The 19,516-nt window shown below is 41.4% G+C and overlaps 1 protein-coding gene and 1 long non-coding RNA gene across 2 annotated transcripts in view; one reads left to right on the forward strand and one right to left on the reverse strand.

Annotated features, from left to right (window-relative positions):
* C11H1orf21 (chromosome 11 C1orf21 homolog) overlaps nt 1-19,516 on the reverse strand; it is a 123,886-nt gene that overhangs the window by 57,480 nt on the left and 46,890 nt on the right. The window lies entirely within an intron of this gene.
* Nucleotides 406-16,858, forward strand: LOC125360008. Its single transcript, XR_007212636.1, has 3 exons — nt 406-982; nt 15,112-15,116; nt 16,816-16,858. It is a non-coding gene; the product is annotated as an uncharacterized LOC125360008 (long non-coding RNA).

The following is a 19,516-nucleotide window of genomic DNA, read 5'->3' on the forward strand; positions in this document are numbered from 1 at the left end:
TTACAAAACAAAACTTGGATGTGGAAGTGGTACAAAGAAGTTAAGGTATAGTCCCTTCTGCTTCCTGATGATTTGTGAGGTAAGCATGGACTGAAACAAATAGCTTTCTTATTTTTTTCTTCTTAAGGGAAAGCAATCAATTCTTTTTCCATACATACAAAAACACACTTTATCAGGACTTGACTCTTTTTTTTTGGCCAGTCCTGGGCCTTGGACTCAGGGCCTGAGCACTGTCCCTGGCTTCTTTTTGCTCAAGGCTAGCACTCTGCCACTTGAGCCAAGCACCGCTTCTGGCCGTTTTCTGTATATGTGGTGCTGGGGAATCGAACCTAGGGCCTCATGTATCCGAGGCAAGCACTCTTGCCACTAGGCTATATCCCCAGCCCCAGGACTTGACTCTTGGACTTGATGATGTTGCCCCATCTTCTCTGAAGGGGAAACATATTGTCTGAATTTTCTTTCCAGTATGATAGGCAATTAGACTTAAAACTTGTATTTGTTAATTCTTATTGATTCTCAAACAAGTTCAGATGTGGCTGGAGTGTGCCAGTTGTTGTCCTTAAACACCTAGTGCTCACACTTACATATATGACACAACAGTGATTTCTCCCAGTAAGGGAGCCCTGGCTGTGTTCTGGAGGCTGTTTCTCTTATTGATGAGGTCTTGGGAGGAAAGGGGATATATTTCCTTGGCTTTTCTGCCCTATCACTGGCTGAGATGTGTATGTATTGATGGGTACTGGAGCAGCGTTTTTTACTCCAATGTGGAAGCTGTGTGTTGAGTATGGTAGAGCCACAAGATGGAAGGAATCTGGGTTGATGAAACCATGAAGCCTCCATAACAGCTCTGGGCCTCTTTTTACTACTGTTACATATCAAAAAAAATGTTTATAATAAAATGCTAACTGTAACCACGGCAGATGTTTCAATACTAGATTTGAGATGAAGAAACTGAAAACAAAGTGTTTAAAATACATTTCAAGTACCATTCAGCCCTTCCTTCTGTATGCTGTACATTAAAATGACAGCCATGAGAATGAAGTCTCCTCCAGTCCATTACTGCTCTAATTCTCTCCTATAAAGACACTAGTTACCATAGAACAAGAGGATTGACAGCAGCATTTAGTGCTAAAACTATATCACTGAAGATTCTTAGGAAGATCAACATGTCCTGTTAATGCCATATAGTTGATCTGGTGCAGACTGCTGGGAGGCAAAGTTAATGGGAAATTCTGAAAGCTTGCACAAGAACGAAAAAATGATGAGATTCTTGAAGTGCATCTCCCAAAGTTGATGGGAAGGGACTAGCGACTTATCCTACACCTATATTTCCTTCTGGGAAATAAGCCTTCAGATGCACCTGGAATTTGGCTTTGATGGAAAAAGTCAGCAGCTTTTAGCACATATACAAGAAATCAGAGCTTTAAATCAAGCTTATCCAGGAAGCCACATCTCACTTCAGTGGACCTTTTCATTGCACAGAGAAACATGGTTCCCAATCACCCTTTCCATAGGGTTTCCTTGTTTGTTGTTTTAAAATGACATTTAGTAGGAATAATGTTGTTAGTTGTTTGGTGCTGCAAGGCATTGTGAAATGGCCTGAAACTGTTTTATTAGAGGGAAAAAAATTTTCTCGTTGCTTTTTGCTTTGGATGTAGTTTATGGAAGATAAGAATTCTTTGTCTCCTTTGGAACATGTTTGTGAGAATCTCTTTTAGGTGTTACTGAGGGGCTTCCTGTTGAGAGAGCTTATTCTAAGTCACTTCATAGGCCAACTAAAGCCCCTGGCTGGATTTTACACATTCCTTTTTCTGCATTCCAGCACAGCTGTATGACCAAGTCCTTCTTCCTACTATCAAAAATAACAGCTATGGTGAACAGGGCTCAATCTTCTGTGACAAACTGTTGTTCGAATCCACTGTAGTCCTAGCTCTCAAAGTCTGCAGTGACAGTTATCTTGTCAACGCTGATACCACGCACCAGGGCTTCCTGCTGCCCAGAGATACATGAGCTTTAACATCATGCTCTTCACATCCATCACCCAGTGACCCTTTTGCTAACCTACTATGGCCCACCTCTATGTCAGGGACTTTCTCAACCATTTTCCAGAGTGCCCTTCCACCATTCACCTCCTCTGTGAAGTGTTTGTCCTTGTGCCCTCTCTTCTCTCTGTAAGAGTCACCATACCCTAGACTCATTTATGTCAACAGCATTGTCTTTTAAATTGTATTCTATTCATTCATGTTTCTTTGATGGCTGATAAGGTGTGAATACTTACTTGTAAGAGATAGATCATATCCTTGTTTTATTCCTAATACCTGGGACAGTTCTTGGTCCCTGGGAGATGTATAATATATGTTTACTGAATGAAAAGTAATAAAAAAAGAAAGAACCCTACAATACACAGTTTACAACACTAAAAAATAAAAAAAGAAAGCTAAGCATGATGGCCCATGCCTATAATCCCAGCTTCTTGGGAGGCAAAGAGAAGAAGAATTTTTGTTCAAGGCCAGTCTAAGACCCTGTTTAGACCCCATCTCAACCAATAAAAAACTGGGCAAAGTGGTATGTCCATGTTGCCCTGATACTCAGGAAGTACAAATAGAAGTAGTTTGGTCCAGGCCAGCCCTGAGCAAAAAGAAAGATCCTATTTTTAAAAAAATCACAAAAAGTGACCTCTGGCCCTTTTTACTTTTGGCAGAACTATTGCTTAGTAAGCACAAGGCCCCTAGTTCAAACCACAGTATGACCACAAACAACTCTGAATCATCCTAATATATAATGGTGCCATTTTGCCCTATCTTTTGTACTGATATGGAAACAGAACATTTATGGAGCAGAAAATGTGGGTGAGAGACAAAACCTGAATTTGTTAAACATGGAATATGAAGACCCAGAGTTAAGGCCCAACTCTACCACCTTTGCCTCCTCAACTCTGTAAGTTACATTCATAAAATCTAAACAGAAATCCCACCTTGCTCCAAAGGAAGTCTCTGACCCTAGTTGAGGCCAAGTTATCCCTCTGAATTTTTTTCCTTTTCTAAATCTGTTGTAATGAGGCCCCTTCCTTACCATGCCGGAGGCTCCAGCGAGCTGGTGGTGGTGCATATTTTCTGTACACTGTACCATGCTGCAGAAGCAAGAGGCTGCACCATGACAAAAGGGGGAAGGAGGAAACTCTACGGGTGGGCACTGTTGGCCAGGAAACCTGCACACTAGAGATTCAAAGGAAACATGGAGGCTCAGGAAGGGGAAGAGAGGAACCCAAAGACATAGTGACTGTAATACTAAGAGGCACACAGAAGTGGGCAGGGGTGTGAAGGAGTTAGACTGCTGTAGGATGCCCTCATTACGTGGATGAAAGGCATCCTCCACTGAGGCCACACAGAGAACACCAAGCCTGGCTTTCTGACTATGGGTCCAGTGTTTCCTTTCACTCCTATAATTAAAACTGCGACTGTGATACTGAGCTCATAGACCGCTCTATTGAGTCACATCTTCAAAAGCTTCCTCCCCAGTTTGAGCTTGACATGTGCAAGCAGTTTGCTGGCACTTCCCATACCTAACCTTCACAGCAATCTTGTAGGAGAGTCTCAATTGTACTGTCTTCCAGATGAAAAAGTTGAGATGCAGAAATGTTCTGTGAACTGCCCAAGGCCACTTGGGAAGTGTGATGGGATGAGAACCCACAGACCCATTGCTGCCATGCTGACTTGGAATTCTTAGTTCTTGATCAAATGCTCAACTCTGGTTTTCTGAAGAATACAAGAGCGAGAAGGGAGAAATTTCCTTCTCCATATCAAAACCGACTACACAAAGTAGTCTGAAATGTTAAATTACTCAAGCAAAGATTTAGAGAACCACCAAGAATAGTAAATGTCAAGATAAATCAGAAGAAGAAAAAAATCATCTTTAGAGGAAGATCACAGTCTAGTCAGGCCCAAGCCTTGTACTTGCTAGGCCAGTGCTCTCGTATTTGAATAACCTCCAGCCCTTTTGACTCTAGTTACTTTTGGAATAGAGTCTATTCTTGGCTTGGGCAAAAATGTGGACATGATCCAGGCACTAGTGGCTCATGCCTGTAATTCTAGCAATTCAGGAGGCTGAGTTCTGGACGATCACAGTTCAAACTTCAGTACCACACATAAAAACATAAAACAAAACAAACAAACAAAAAAAATAAATAAAGAAACTCTTTACTTTAAAACTACCATAATAAGCTGGGCACCAGTAGCTCAAACCTGTAATCCTAGCTACTTAGGAGGCTGAGATCTCAGGCTCGCAGTTCAAAGCCAGACCGGGCAGGAAAGTCCGTGAGACTTATTGACAATTAACCAGAAAACTGGAAGTGTTGTTGTGATTCAAGTAGTAGAACACTAGCTTTGAGCTGAAGAGCTCAGGAAGAGGGCCCAGGCTAAAGCCCGAGGACTGACAAAACAACAACAACAAACAAACAAACAAAAAGCAAAACAAAACCATAATCAGGGAGGATGAGTGATGGGTAGAAGGGTCATTCTCATTAAAGTACTTTACACACACACACACACACACACACACACACACACACACACACCCCAAACAAAACAAAACCAAAACTTCCACACTAATATTTAACAATGCTCCTCTTATATCTGCTATAAGAAATAAACATTAGAAGTAACTGTGTATCAGCATACACATACAAGACAGCTGGCCCTAATGAGAAAGTTATATAATATGAAAGTAAAAGAAAAACTAGAGAAATCTTAGAAACAATTACAATTGCCTTGAAATAAGCCTCTGTTCATTCTTAGGGAGACAGGAAAAAGTGTTCCTATTAAAACGTAAGTAGGATGTGTTAATTCTACAACAAAGGAAATAAAGCCATTGTAGCCTATATTCAGTGCCAAAGTCAGCACTGCAGAAAAGTGGACTCATGAATAAGAAATGTCTATTTGGAGTGGAGTGCCAAAAAAATAAGAGACTGAAAGTAAGGGGAGAGAAAATAAGGGGAGAGAATTTAAATTCATATGTGTGGTAAACCTGTAAACAATCTGGACTACAGACCTGGCACATTCCTGAGTACTTCACAGATATTAGCTTGTTTAACCACCAAAGCGATGTTTTATGTGGTACAGGTACTCAATGGAGCACTATTCATCCATAAAAAAGAATAAAATGAAGCTGGGTGCCGGTAGCTTATACATGTAACGCTAGCTATTTGGGAGACTTGAGATCTGAGGACCATGGGTTCAAGCTTGGGCAGGAATATTGTTGAGACTCTTCATCAAGTAATCAGAATAAAGCCAGAAGTGGAGGCATGGCTCAAGAGGTAGAGCAAAAAGCCAAGTAAGAGTCAGCTCTAGTACTGGCACAATAAAAGAGGAGTGAAATGATGTCATTTGCAAGAAAATGGAGGGAACTAGGGATCATGGTGTGAAACAAGCCAGACTCAGAAAGACAAATACTGTGGGTCATGTTCTACATGTGAAATCTAGATTGAAAAGAAAATAGAACATGAATGTAGAACAGGGAATTTCTGGGAAGTGGAAGAGGAACAGAGGGAGGAGGGAAGGGGATCAAGAGAGAATGTAGGGTGATTATAATTTATATATATATATTTACACATATATATATCCATGGAAATGTCAGCAGGCATCATTAATAATGTACTAACGTTGTAAGATGATGTACAAAGGGCTTCTGTAATGCAGATGACCACAGGTGGCCATGGGTAAAACCCAAGGAACACAGCCACTGACACCCTCCTGTGTGCCTGCAGAGTGCCACACTGTGTCCTGTGTGACTGTCACTACAATTGTAATAGAAAGAGATCACAAATGTGTCGTCCAGAAACTTAGGCCAGAGAGGTCAGTAACTTGCTACTAAGAAAGAGCACGGAGCTCTGACCCAGGTCTGTCTGAATTTCACAGCTGGGTGCTATAGCACAGTGTGACAGTGTGTCCACTTCTGTTAGGACTTGTAACCGTTCTTCAGACCCTGAACCTCACTTGCTGTCACCACTCCACCAGGCCAGGTTGGGAGAGTTCTGAGTGGCCACCAGGATCTTTTCTGTCCCAGGTCTCCTGCTGTTCCTCACCTGCTTCTTTCTAGCTTCCTCCCTTCTGCTCATCTAGATGGGAGCATGCTTATAAATCTAAAGTGCCAATGTGTGTGCTCCCTCTCCAGCCTCTTTTTTCCACACTGGGAGTGTGTTGGCTGAGGAAAACATGATACTTTGTGTCATTTGGGGAAGTGCTTTAGTTCTGGCTGGAGGCAGAGTTCCAGGCTTGACAAGGACCTAGTGCCTACACGACTTGCTGAACGAACAAGTGCTTGGGGAGCTGAAGTGCTGTAACCAGCAGCAGTGCCCTTTGCTGTAGGCCAAGGAGGGAGCATGGGGGGGCCTCCACTTGCCTATCCAGCCTGGAGCTGATGACTCTACACTCAGCTAAAGAGAAAATAAAGGGGCCACTCACAGGGAGGCTGGTGTGCTAAGTTTGGGGTAGATGTTTACCCACTAGCATCATCCGTGGAAGTTCTGCTCACTGGCTCACCTATTGTTTCCAGAAAGCTCCTTGAGGATGAGACTATGGCTTCTGGTTATGATCCTTCAAACCACAGATAGGAACTGTCAGGCAACTGGTGATTAACAATACTTATTTACTTAGGTTGTGGTGACGTACACCTGCATATTCAGCTCCTCAGGAGGCAGAGATCCAGAGGACAGTGGGTCAACACAAGCTTGGGAAACAATTTAGTGAGATAGCTCAATAATAACAAGTGGAGTATAGTTGGGCACACCCTTAAGTCCTGTTACACAGAAAACTAGAGGTAGGAGGACTGTGAGTCCTAGGCTAGCCTGAGCAAAAATAGACTCTATCAGTAAACAAAACCAAACACACTAACAAAAAGGGCTGGGGTTGTGACTCCAGTCTAAAGAACTTCCCAGCATGCGCAATATCCTTGAGTGCAACTGGAGGACCACCAAAAATTAAAACATGTGAATGAATGAATAAATGATGAAACATGTCCTCTTGTTTCTGATATTTCACCTTGTACCTTGCTCTTCTACACCAGCACCAAATTTAAAAGACTTCTCCATTTCAAGACAGTCATTGGATTTTGTGTAAAAATTCAATTAACAACTGTCTACCCCATTACACTAAACTTTTTCTTTGTTCTCTTCAATGATTGGGAAATTACTGACAGCCTTCACCCCTTAAATATATATATATTTTAAAGACCATGTATTTTATTTTATTTTTATTTTTTGCCAGTCCTGGGCCTTGGACTCAGAGCCTGAGCACTGTCCCTGGCTTCTTTTTGCTCAAGGCTAGCACTCTAACTCTTGAGCCAAAGCACCACTTCTGGCCATTTTCTATATGTGTGGTGCTGGGAAATCGAACCCAGGGCTTCATGTATATGAGGCAAGCACTCTTGCCACTAGGCCATATTCCTAGTCCCCCTTAAATATTTTTTCCCTGTTAAAAACAGATTTTTTTTCCTTTTGAGAAAATAAAAAAATATTTCTAACTGAAGCATTCTTGGAAAACATACAAAATGAGAAAACTTCCTTTACTTCTCGGAGCTGCTCAGTACAGAAGGAATGTACTAGAATTCAGTTCATGATGATGCCTCCACAAAGAGAGAAAGAAGACATGGGCATTGTTGTGTTCAGAGCTAATCTTAATTATACAGGCAACTGGGGTGACTGAGAGAGGCCAAATATTTAGCTAATTAGCAGACTCTCTTGAGATAAGAGGGCTGCTTAGAGATAGACACAACATTTCCTCATTGATGAATGATAACCTAATTCATTGAATTATGCCTTCCTCAACTTCTAATAACATTAACTCATTTATACTTGACAGTCAGGAGTCAGGGGTGGTAGCGCAAACCTGTAATCCCAGTGCTTGGGAGGGCTGAGGCAAGAGGATCAAGACATGGAGCAGCCTGAGACACATAGTGACAGGCCAAGTCTTCAAACATTAAACTGGAAAGTCAGACATTTAGACTAAGGATCTTTAAACACCCTCAATGCAACAATAATCACATTAGGACACTTACTGAGAGTTGAAAAATGGTTAATATTGATCATGACACTATAGTTATAGCTAGATTCAAAGACCTGTAATTAGAATTAGTTAGAAAAATTTATTTTAAAAATCCTAGTTCAAATCACAGTATCAAAAAATGAAAGAGGGGGCTGGGGATATAGCCTAGTGGCAAGAGTGCCTGCCTCGGATACACGAGGCCCTAGGTTCGATTCCCCAGCACCACATATACAGAAAAACGGCCAGAAGGGGCGCTGTGGCTCAAGTGGCAGAGTGCTAGCCTTGAGCGGGAAGAAGCCAGGGACAGTGCTCAGGCCCTGAGTCCAAGCCCCAGGACTGGCCAAAAAAAAAAAAAAAAAAAAAAAAAAATGAAAGAGGGAAGAGAAAAGAAACCTTAAAAACGAATGGATGCTAACAAAAATGTGGAAAAAGGAAATAAAATTCTGTGGACGATACTCAATAGAATATACAAACAACCCATAACTTGCTTGCACTGAGGGAGGGTCTGGCATCTACTAGCAAGTTTTGAGGGGCTACGATACAGACAGAAATCAAGCAAAAGGGAGAGGGACCAAGGTGCTTGTTATTGTGGGCTGTGATGCATTGGAACAAGTGTTTTACAAAAGCCACCTTATTCGTCACAACACAGAAATGTAAAATTATTCCTTCTTTATAGAGGAGGGGTCAGTTCATGGTCTTGGGTAAGGTCACAGGTTAGAAAGCAGCTTGACTAGATTTGATGTCAACAAACTTAGTTCTGGAATTTGAACTCAGAGCCTAGGCAAGTGCTCTACTACTTGAGGGATACCCTCAGCCTTTTTTGCTTTAGTGATTTTTGGTCTGGGTCAGCCTTGGACCATGATCCTCCTGGTTTAGGATGTGTACCATTGCGCCTGGTTTTTAATCTTTGAAATAGGGTCTCAATAACTTTGGCTTCCATCTGTGGTCTATTTCTGCTTCCTATGTAGCTGGGATTATAGGCATGAGCCACCGCACCCAGCTCAGCTTTTCTTCAAGAATACAAATTAAATCCAAGGACACAATGAAGATTTCTGAGATCAAGTGGAGTCTCACAGTGCTTTTCTCTAAAAATGCTCCATGCCTACGCAGGCATGTGAACAAGTGGGTAATCACAGCAAATCTTAAGTTCCCAAAGATGGCTGCTGCATTATTCTGTTTCCCAAGCTTCTTCAGCAGGTCACTCTACCTTCAAGAGGGGTCTGCTTGGGGGCCTGTGACTGCTTGGACCACTGCCTGAAGGAAGTTAGTGGGCCGCTGACAAGTGTGACCCCTCAGGCCACCAGGCTGTGAGCAGCCCACACCAACTGGAGAAGTCTCTGTGTTGCCCCCAGCTGAGTTCACTGCCACCATCAACTCCCATCTTGAGTAGCTAGCCCAGTGCAGAGAGGAAATCAGGAACTGCAGCTACAGATCTGAAGCTCAGCGAAGCTAGGGATGGGGGTTTTCTCCTAGGGTAATGAAAATGTATTTCTCTGGGAGTACATTTGGGGTGTGCACATGAAAATACCATCCACACCTTAAGTGGTGGCCCAGTGATGGGGAACACTAACACATTCTTTTACTGAGAGTCAGATTCTGAAAGAATTGAGAGACTACCAACATAAATCTCTGGGGGCATCTACTTGCTTTTCAATGAACAGGGGCTATGTTGCAAATCTGATACTTTTTATTTTTGTTCGGAAAAAATAGGATTTCATGAAATGACTAGATATATTAGGAGCTAGTTCCCATAGTCTGTCAATGAACTCTTGTTTTCTAAAGCAATACACAAAACATGATTTAGTTGCTGACCAGCTAAAAAGTGTGGACAGATGGTTTGATGTTTGTGATACTTAGCCAGTGCTAACCAAGGTGGCAAGGTGTAGCTCACACGAATCACTCCCAGTAAGAGTGGCATCTCTTATTTTAAGATTCACCCATGTTTTCTTCTGGCTGGGTAACTTTCTCTCTCTCTCTCTCTCTCTCTCTCTCTTTTTCTTAACACAGAATAGTATTCCACTGAATGTCCACCCATCTACTAAAGGATTTGGCTGTTTCCAGTGATTATGAATAAAGCTGTTAACATATCAACATATGCCTAGCATGATAGCTATGCATATGGTAAGGCTATGTTTAGCTTTGCATGAAATTCACAGCTATTTTTGTTTAGGGAAAGTTATATTTTTGTGTACATTCAGTATAAAGCCTGGGATTTATGAGTGATTTTATTTATTTATTATTCACTTCTGCATTTTCCCAAGTAAGCTGGAAAGTAATTCAAGCAAATGGCATGTTTATAAATGGGAAAAAGTTCAAGTACAATTATATAACAGGCAAATAAATACCTATTGCACTACTTACGTGTGGCTCACCTAGTCCCTGGTGGCCAGCCAGGATTCTTTGATATGAGCTTAGCGTTGTGGTTGTGAAGCTCCCTGGGAAGCCTTTGAATAGTAGGGGCTTCTCAACTATAGCTGTTCTTTCTCCTTGTTCCTTTTGGGCTTAGTATGTCTCAGATTTGGGGGAAGTAATGGAGCCCTGGCTTGTATTCAGGAGATCCAGGATCGTACTAGCACTGTTGACCCTCATTCTAATAACAAATCTTCAGCTTTGTTTCTGAGACCACCTCTACCTCACATTGCATTTCCTATCACCACATTCCTGACTCATTTCCAGTCTTAGTGTTTCATCTGCCAAAATCCCTAAAAGGCTACTTGAGAGATAGAGATTGAGTGGATCACAGTTCAAGGTCAGCATAGGCAAAATGTTCATAAGATCCTCAGCTCAGCTCATAGCTGGGTGTGGTGGCAAGCACCTGTCATCCTAGCTAAGGCCAAAAGTATAATATAGGATGGCAGATCCATGCCAGCCCAAGACAAAAGCAAGATTCTACCTGAAGAATAATAACCAGGCCAGAAAGGGCTGGAGGCATGGCTTAGTGACAGAATACCTGGCTGGTGGGCGCAAGGCTTCGTGTTCAAACTTAAACACTACTAAAAAAAATCATTTTTAATCCAGAAATGAAAGTAGTTGTCTGAAATTAACTAACTCCCCCAAGTGATGAGTGATGAGTATAAGTTTGCCCATAACTGAAAAATCTGTAGTAAACCATTCCACTGCAACAGCTGAAGACATTTTTGAAAATACTATTGTCATCATCAATTGTTTTACTTACTTCAAAGAAGGAAGCAACTTGGCATCACCTAGGGCACTGGATAAGCAAATACGATCACCCCTGGCATGAAGGTCAAGCCTGTGGTGTACAGCTGCATCGTCCTATCTACTGCCACATTGACACACTTCCTTCTATGTCATCCTGCCCTCAAAAGGGACACAGTAATTTTTCTTGTATGGTTCTTTGTTTCCCCTTCTTTTCTGAATGACAGATATGAACTTGTTTTCACAATCACCAGGAGTCTCTTCAAAAGACAACAATTGCTGGTATGTTTTCACTTCTGGTCACAAATGAAGCGGGGGGTGCTGACCAGGGCCCAGAACCCTAGAAAAAGGGTGGCTGCCTTTAATGCTTTTCATACATCAGTCATAAATAATATTTGGGGTTAAAGCCATCAAACTGTATTTGCCAACAGATGACTAAAACTCACATGCTAAGAGAGAAATCAGAATGGCTTGCAGGAAACGCCCACAAGCAGTGGTTCTATGTGCTCCAATGATAATGCCTGGCCCTCATTCATTCCTGAACTCTGGGACTCAGATTGGGGCATTTGTGTAAACACTGCCCAGATTTTGGTGAGATCAACAGATCTGTGTGGTTCACACAGAATCAGGCCTGGAGGATTGGTGCCTGTCCACTTTCTACTTAAATATCAAGGCTTCAGGCCAGACAGAAATTGAAATCTAAATATTATGTGTGCTTGCTGGATTTGTAAGACGTTGACAGAAATTTTGGAAGGATAATGTAGAGGCCGGTCCGTGTTCAAGAGCAGAGGTCAAGTGTAAGTGTGGCCAGCATCTTGCATCAATGGAGAGCATGAAGCAAAGCAATCAGGTCAGCAACAATGCTAGGAACTGAAGTCATTAACCACAGCCTCAATTTCCATTAGACAAGCAACTACAAGTCAGTAGTTACAAATGCTACCAACACACTAAACAATGTGACCTTTCATAAATCTGAAACAAATGGGCTCGCCAAAAAAGAAAAAGAAGTGCAAAAACACATTTGGCTAGCTAGCCAAATAAATACAACATATTAGTTCCTGAACTACTTTTTTCTTGTTGGGGTGGGGGGTGGGGTGGGCAGGAAATAGTATTGGAGTTTCAACTCAAAAGTCTTGTGCTTACTAGGAACCCTAGTAAGAACACTTTTTTTAAAGTTATTTTTTTAGAAACAATGTCCCACTTTGGTTTTTCTTCTTTTCCTTTTCCCTTTGGTCAGTCCTAGGGCTTATAAGATTCTCACAGACTTTCCTGCTTGGGCTGGCTTTGAATTGTGATCCTCATATCTCAGCCTCCTGAGTAGCTAGGATTACAGGTATGAACCACCAGTGCCTGGCAATATCCCACGTGTGGATTGGTCTAGCCTCTGACTGAACTCTGCCTACTTATGCCTCTGCATTGCTGAGACTACCACCATGCCCAGCTTACTTATTGTAATGGGTCTCATTAATTTTTGCCTGAGCTGGCCTCAAACTTCCATTCTACTGCCCTTTCCATCTCCAGTGGCTGGGATGACAGCATTAGCCAAGGAAGCAGGCTCCCAAACACTCATTGCTCCAGTCACACTTCAGTGTTTGGCTTCAACTTTTCCTTCTCCATGAATCTCTTTCTCAGCATCATCTATAGGGATCTAGTACAATGTCATCCCTCTGTGAATTTCTTCAGATCTCCCATGTGGGCCCACCATATCATTCTTCTTCTTCTAAAAGTCTTCATTAGGCCTCCATAAAAGGCCCTGCAAAGGACACTGCTGGTTTACGCCTATAATCCTAGCTACTCAGGAGGCTGAGAGCTGAGCATCACAATTTGAAGCCAGCCCAGGCAGGAAAGTCTGTGAGACTCATATCTACAATGAAGCACCAAAACAAACAAACAAACAAAAAATCCAAAAGCCGGAAGTGGAGTTTTGGTTCTAGCGGTAGAGTGCTGGCCTTAGACACAAAAGCTCAGGAACAGCAGCTAGATTCTGAGTTCAAGGCCCAGGAGTGGAATGCGCACACACATGCGCACACACACAGGACTTTAGCAAAGCTCTATTTGCCACGCAAGTATCTGTTCTGAGCTCCCTGTGTGTTAGAACAGGATGTTGTCAAACATCCTATCCCCTTTGTGCCCATAGAAGGCCTGGTAGACAGTGAGAACTGGCTTCACTGGAAACAGACCTAGTGGCGAGATAGGCTGTACTATATTTGTATTATTCACCTATTTATTTAGGTGGCAAAAGGGTTTGGACTCAGACCATTTTTCTTGCTAGCCAGGTACTCTATCACTTAAGCCAGGTCCTCACAGACCGTTTTGTTTACTTTTTGAACTAGGTATCACTTTTTACTCCCAGCAGCTTGGGCAGAGAGCTTCCTATTTAGGATTTCCATGCAGCTGGGGTGACAAGTATATGCCACTTCACCCAGCTCTTTATTCATTAAAGATCAACTCTCTTTTTTGTCCAGGCCTAAAACTGCAATCCTTCCAATCATCCTCACCTCCAGACTAGCTAGAATTAATAAATGAGAGCCACCATGCCCTGTTCCTGCTGTCCATTTAACCAGTAATAATAATGCTAGCTGTAATTTGTGGTGGGCTTTATGTGCGCAATACCCTTTGTGTGTGTATGATTTTATTCACATAATGTTCTGTTCCAGAATCAGGAACTGTGCCCAATGTTTCAAACTCAACACAGAAGGTTGAGTGGACAAATATTTCCTCTTTAGCAAATTAAATTCTAGCCTCAGACAAATTGCCACAGTGTCAGCCAGATTCATCTCTAAGACCGAGGCTGTTCTTGGCTCAAGTAACACAACAATGGTAGCTGGACAAAAGAGACTCCTGAGATGGATGGGAGCTTGGGGCACTGCCAAACTCCCTCAACTTGGGGAGAGAGAGGTCTGCAATTCCCTGGAGACACTGTGCTGAGGGGAGGGGCCTGGGTAGACCATTCTACCCATTCTACTCTTCTCCACCTTTCCACTTCACTGAAACTAAACCAAAATCATCACACACCCCCATTCATTTTACTCTGTTCTCTTCACTACCCCTAACTTACCCTCCTAAATTTACTTCCAGGATGTACAGACTCAATTGACCCCTGGTTATTGGCTAGAGGGTATCCCTGTTCAATCCGAGTGAATTAAAGGGGTTCATAGAGAAATCCCACCAGTCCAAAAAGAACTAAATATAAGAACAAAAATTGCTCATAGGGTTATAACGGTAAATAAGTAACTACTGAATACAGGGCTCAGGGTTGGTTGTTATATTAAAATTGTATTCGCTGGGGACACCAAATTTGATTTTATATTATCTGTATATAATTGTGAACTTCTAAGATTTATTCAACAGTACTTGGTAAGGTCTGCTTTGGGTCTTAAACAGTGCTCACAGGTGCTTATAGATTGCCATTTCCAATCCAAATGCGCAGAAACAGCACAAGAAAGATGGCAAACAAGGGAATCTCATCTCCCACTCAAAACAAGCAGGTAGCAGAGCAGTCAATCAAAGACCTAGAAGAGAACCCTCAAAATGCTCTACAAACTCTACTGATAAAAATGTTAAATGAAAAGTTTGAATCTTCAGACTTGAATCTTCAGAGGGGGAGGAGGTGAAAAAAAATTAATACATCAATCCGTCCATAAAGTCATAGAGGATTTCATGAACTTACAAATACAAAGATAAATGAACTTCAAGAGTCTAATGAAAAGATAGCTAAAAGATGTTAGAGACAGCGCTCAGAACCAAATTAATGAAGTAAAGAAGTCCACACAGGACCTAAGAAAAAATTATAGCAAAGACATGGAAACCATCAAGAAAGACCAGTTAGAAGGAAGGGAGATTCAAAATAGCTAGCCTACAGACCAGACTAGATGAAGCAGAGGACCCAAACTCAGGAACTGAAGATTCCCTAGAGCCTAGGTAGAAAGAACAAAAAACAATACAAAACCAATCCAATTGGCAAAACAGATCACTCCAGGAGCTCCAAGATACAATCAGGAAGCCCAATTTAAGGCTAATAGTTATCAAGAAAAACATAGAGAAAGAAGTCAATGGACTAGGCAACCTACTTAACAGAATATTAGCTGAGAACTTCCCAAATATCCAGAAGGATAGCCCTACCAAGATACAAGAAGCATTTAGAACCCCAAACTGACCAGACCAGAATAGGACATCCCACCGACATATTGTGATCAAAACAGGATCAATAGAGGCCAAGGAAAGAATCCTTAAAGCTGTTAGGGAGAAGAACATAATCACATATAAAGGAAAACCAATCAGAATTACTCCAGACTTCTCAGCAGAGACCATGAAAGCAAGGAGAGCCTGGAATGAGGTATGCCAAACCCTAAATAAAAATAACTATCAACCAAGAATACTGTACCCAGCTAAACTCTCATTCACAGCTGAAGGTCAAAGAAAAGTCTTCCACAGTAAGGAAAAACTGAAACCATGTATCTCCACCAAACCAGCTTTACAGAAAATCTACAAGGATGTACTACACATGGAAAATAAACAAGATCACAGTACAGACAGAGAAATGAGCCCTAAATAGAAAACCAGAATAGTAGATCAAGAATTGGGAAGACACAGCTTTTAACAAAATAGCTATAATGAAAGGGACAAACGATCACCTCTCAATCCTAACTCTCAACATTAATGGACTTAATTCTCCAATAAAACGACATAGGCTCATAGGTTGGATCAAAAATCAAGATCCATCTTTCTGCTGCCTCCAAGAGACACATCTATCCAGCAAAAGCAAACATCTTCTAAAAATGAAAGGCTCGAATAAAATTTACCAAGCGAACAGCCGCCATAAGCAAGCTGGAGTTGCAATCCTAGTATCAGATAAAATTGACTTCAAATTAAAAACTGTAAGAAGAGACAAAGAAGGTTACTACATACTAATAAAGGGATCTCTCCTACAGGAGGATACAACCATCCTAAATATCAACACACCCAATACAGGAGCACCCAACTTCATCAAACAAACACTACTGACTCTGAAAACACTCATAAACTCAAACACATTGATAGTTGGAGACTTTAACACTCCACTGTCACCTCTGGACAGATCAACATGCCAAAAACTTAACAAAGAAACCACAGAACTAAACAACTGCATAGACCAACTAGACTTAATTGACATCCGCAGAATATTCCATCCAGCAACATCACAATACACATTCTCTTCAGCAGCACATGAAACAGTCTCCAAAATAGGTCACCTCAAAGGGCACCAAGAAAACCTGTACAAATTCAGAAGTATCAAAATCATTCCTTGCATTCTCTCAGACCACAATGGAATAAAATTAGAGTTCACCGGGGCTGGGGATATAGCCTAGTGGCAAGAGTGCCTGTCTCGGATACACGAGGCCCTAGGTTCGATTCCCCAGCACCACATATACAGAAAACGGCCAGAAGCGGCGCTGTGGCTCAAGTGGCAGAGTGCTGCTACCCTTGAGCGGGAAGAAGCCAGGGACAGTGCTCAGGCCCTGAGTCCAAGGCCCAGGACTGGCCAAAAAAAAAAAAAAAAAAAAAAAAATTAGAGTTCACCTCAAACAGCCGCCACCACAGAAAATCCTACAATTCATGGAGACTAAACAACACACTGCAGGGCTGGGGATATGGCCTAGAGGCAAGAGTGCTTGCCTCGTATACATGAGGCCCTGGGTTCAATTCCCCAGCACCACATATACAGAAAACGGCCAGAAGCAGCGCTGTGGCTCAAGTGGCAGAGTGGTAGCCTTGAGCAAAAAAGAAGCCAGGGACAGTGCTCAGGCCCTGAGTCCAAGCCCCAGGACTGGTAAAAACAAAACAAAACACTGCTGAACCATCAGTGGGTCATTGAATAAATTAGAACAGAAATTCAAATTTTTATGGAATTAAACCAAGATGAGCACACAAAGTTCCAGCTCCTTTGGGACACAGCAAAGGCAGTACTCAGAGGAAAATTTTATCTCTGAGTGCTTACATCAACAAACTGGAGAAACAGCAATTTAACAACTTACGGAAGCACCTTAAGCTCCTCAAAAGAGAACAACAAGCCAAACCACAAGTCAATAGATGGAAAAAAAATAAATAAAATAAAATCAGAATTAAGTGACTTAGAGTCAAAGAAAACCATTGAAAGAATCAACAAAATGAAGAGTTGGTTCTTTGAAAAAATTAACAAGATAGACAAACCCTTAGCAAATCCAACCAAAAACGAAGGCAGCTCACCCAAATAAACAAGATCAGAGATGAAACAGGTAATATCACCACAGAAACAACCAAAATTCACAACACAGTAAGGGATTATTTTGCAAACCTTTACGCCAACAAACTCAAGAACCTGGAAGAAATGGGCAATATCCTTGAAAAAAATGATATCCTCAAACTTAACCATGAAGATTTAAACCTTCTAAACAGACCCATTTCTAGCATTGAAATAGAAACGGCAATAAGAGATCTCCCATCCAAGAAAAGCCCAGGTCCAGACAGTTTCACAGCAGAATTCTACAAGGCCTTCAAAACAGATCTCACATCAATATTTCTCAAATTCTTCAATAAAATTGAAAGAGAAATTTTGCTATCAAACACATTCTATGATGCCAGTATAACTCTCATCCCAAAACCAGGCATGGACTCATCACGGAAAGAGAACTACAGACCTATTTCCCTGATGAACATTGATGCAAAAATTCTCAACAAAATTCTGCCCAGTAGACTTCAACAGGTCATCAAAAAAATCATACACCATGATCAAACTGGATTCATCCCAGGGATGCAAAGTTGGTTTAATATACGCAAGTCAATTAATGTAATCCACCACATCAACCGGAGCAAGGTAAAGAACCACATGGTTATATCCCTAGATGCGGAAAAGGCGTTAGACAAAATCCAGCACCCATTTATGATAAAAACCCTGGAAAAACTGGGATTCCGGGGAACATCACTGAATATAATAAAGGCAGTCTATGAAAAACCAACAGCAAGCATAATTCTAAAGGTGAAAAGCTAAAGCCATTCCCTTTAAAATCAGGAGCAAGACAGGGAAGTCTGCTCTCTCCCCTCCACTTCAACATAGTACTAGAATTCCTAGCAAGAGCAATTAGGCAAGAAGAAAACATAAAGGGGATCCAAATAGGAAAACATGAAGCTAAACTTTCTCTCTTCACAGATGACATGATCCTATACCTAAAGAATCCCATAGACTCTACTCCCAAGCTACTAGAGCTGATCCAAAACTTTGGCAAAGTAGCAGGATATAAACTAAACCCTCAAAACCCAATAGCCTTTCTATATGCCAATGACCTGAACACCGAGGCCGAAATCAGGAAAACAACTCCTTTTGCAATAGCCTCAAAAAACATAAAATACCTAGGAATAAACCAAAGAAGTGAAAGACCTCTATGATGAGAACTTTAAAAACATGAAAAATGAAATTAAGGCAGAACTAAGGAAATGGTAAAACCTCCCATGCTTCTGGATTGGGAGGATTAATATTGTCAAAATGGCAATATTGTCAAAGGCTATCTATAACTTCAATGCAATACCCATTAATATCTCAACACCATTTTTTTAATGAAATAGAAGAAGCAACCCAGAAATCCATATGGAACAGTAAAAGTCCCTGAATAGCAAAATCAATCCTAAGCAGAAAGAACAGTGCTGGAGGAATTACAATACCAAACTTCAAGCTGTATTATAAAGCTATAGTAATAAAAACAGTTTGGTATTCACACAGGAACAGGCCTGAAGACCAATGGAACAGAACTGAAGACCCAGAAATGAACTCACAGGACTATGCCTACTTAATCTTTGATAAAGGAGCAAAAAAAAAAAAATAAGATGGACGAAAGAAAGCCTCTTTAACAAATGATGCTGTCAAACTGGTTCAACACCTGCAACTAAAATTAGATCCTTATATATCACCCTGCACTAAAATCAATTCCAAATGGATCAAAGACCTCAAAATAGAAACAGATACCCTGAAAACACTACAAGAATGAGTAGGATAAACACTTGGGCTCCTTGGCACAGGATGGAACTTCCTTAATAAGGGCCCAGAAATGCTACAAATCAAGGAAAGGATGGACAAATGGGACTGCATCAAACTACAGAGCTTTTGCTGGGCAAAGGACATAGCTCACAAGACAAACAGAAAGCCCACAGATTGGGAGAAGATCTTACCAGCCATACAACGGACAAAGGCCTCATATGTAAAATATATGCAGAACTAAAAAAAATTAAATTCCTCCAAAACAAAACCTCAAAGAACCAACAGCCCCCCCTCAACAAGTGGGCTAAAGACTTAAAAAGAGACTTCTCTGATG

This window comes from Perognathus longimembris, chromosome 11 (assembly GCF_023159225.1).
Source record: "Perognathus longimembris pacificus isolate PPM17 chromosome 11, ASM2315922v1, whole genome shotgun sequence".
Lineage (NCBI taxonomy): Eukaryota > Metazoa > Chordata > Mammalia > Rodentia > Heteromyidae > Perognathus > Perognathus longimembris.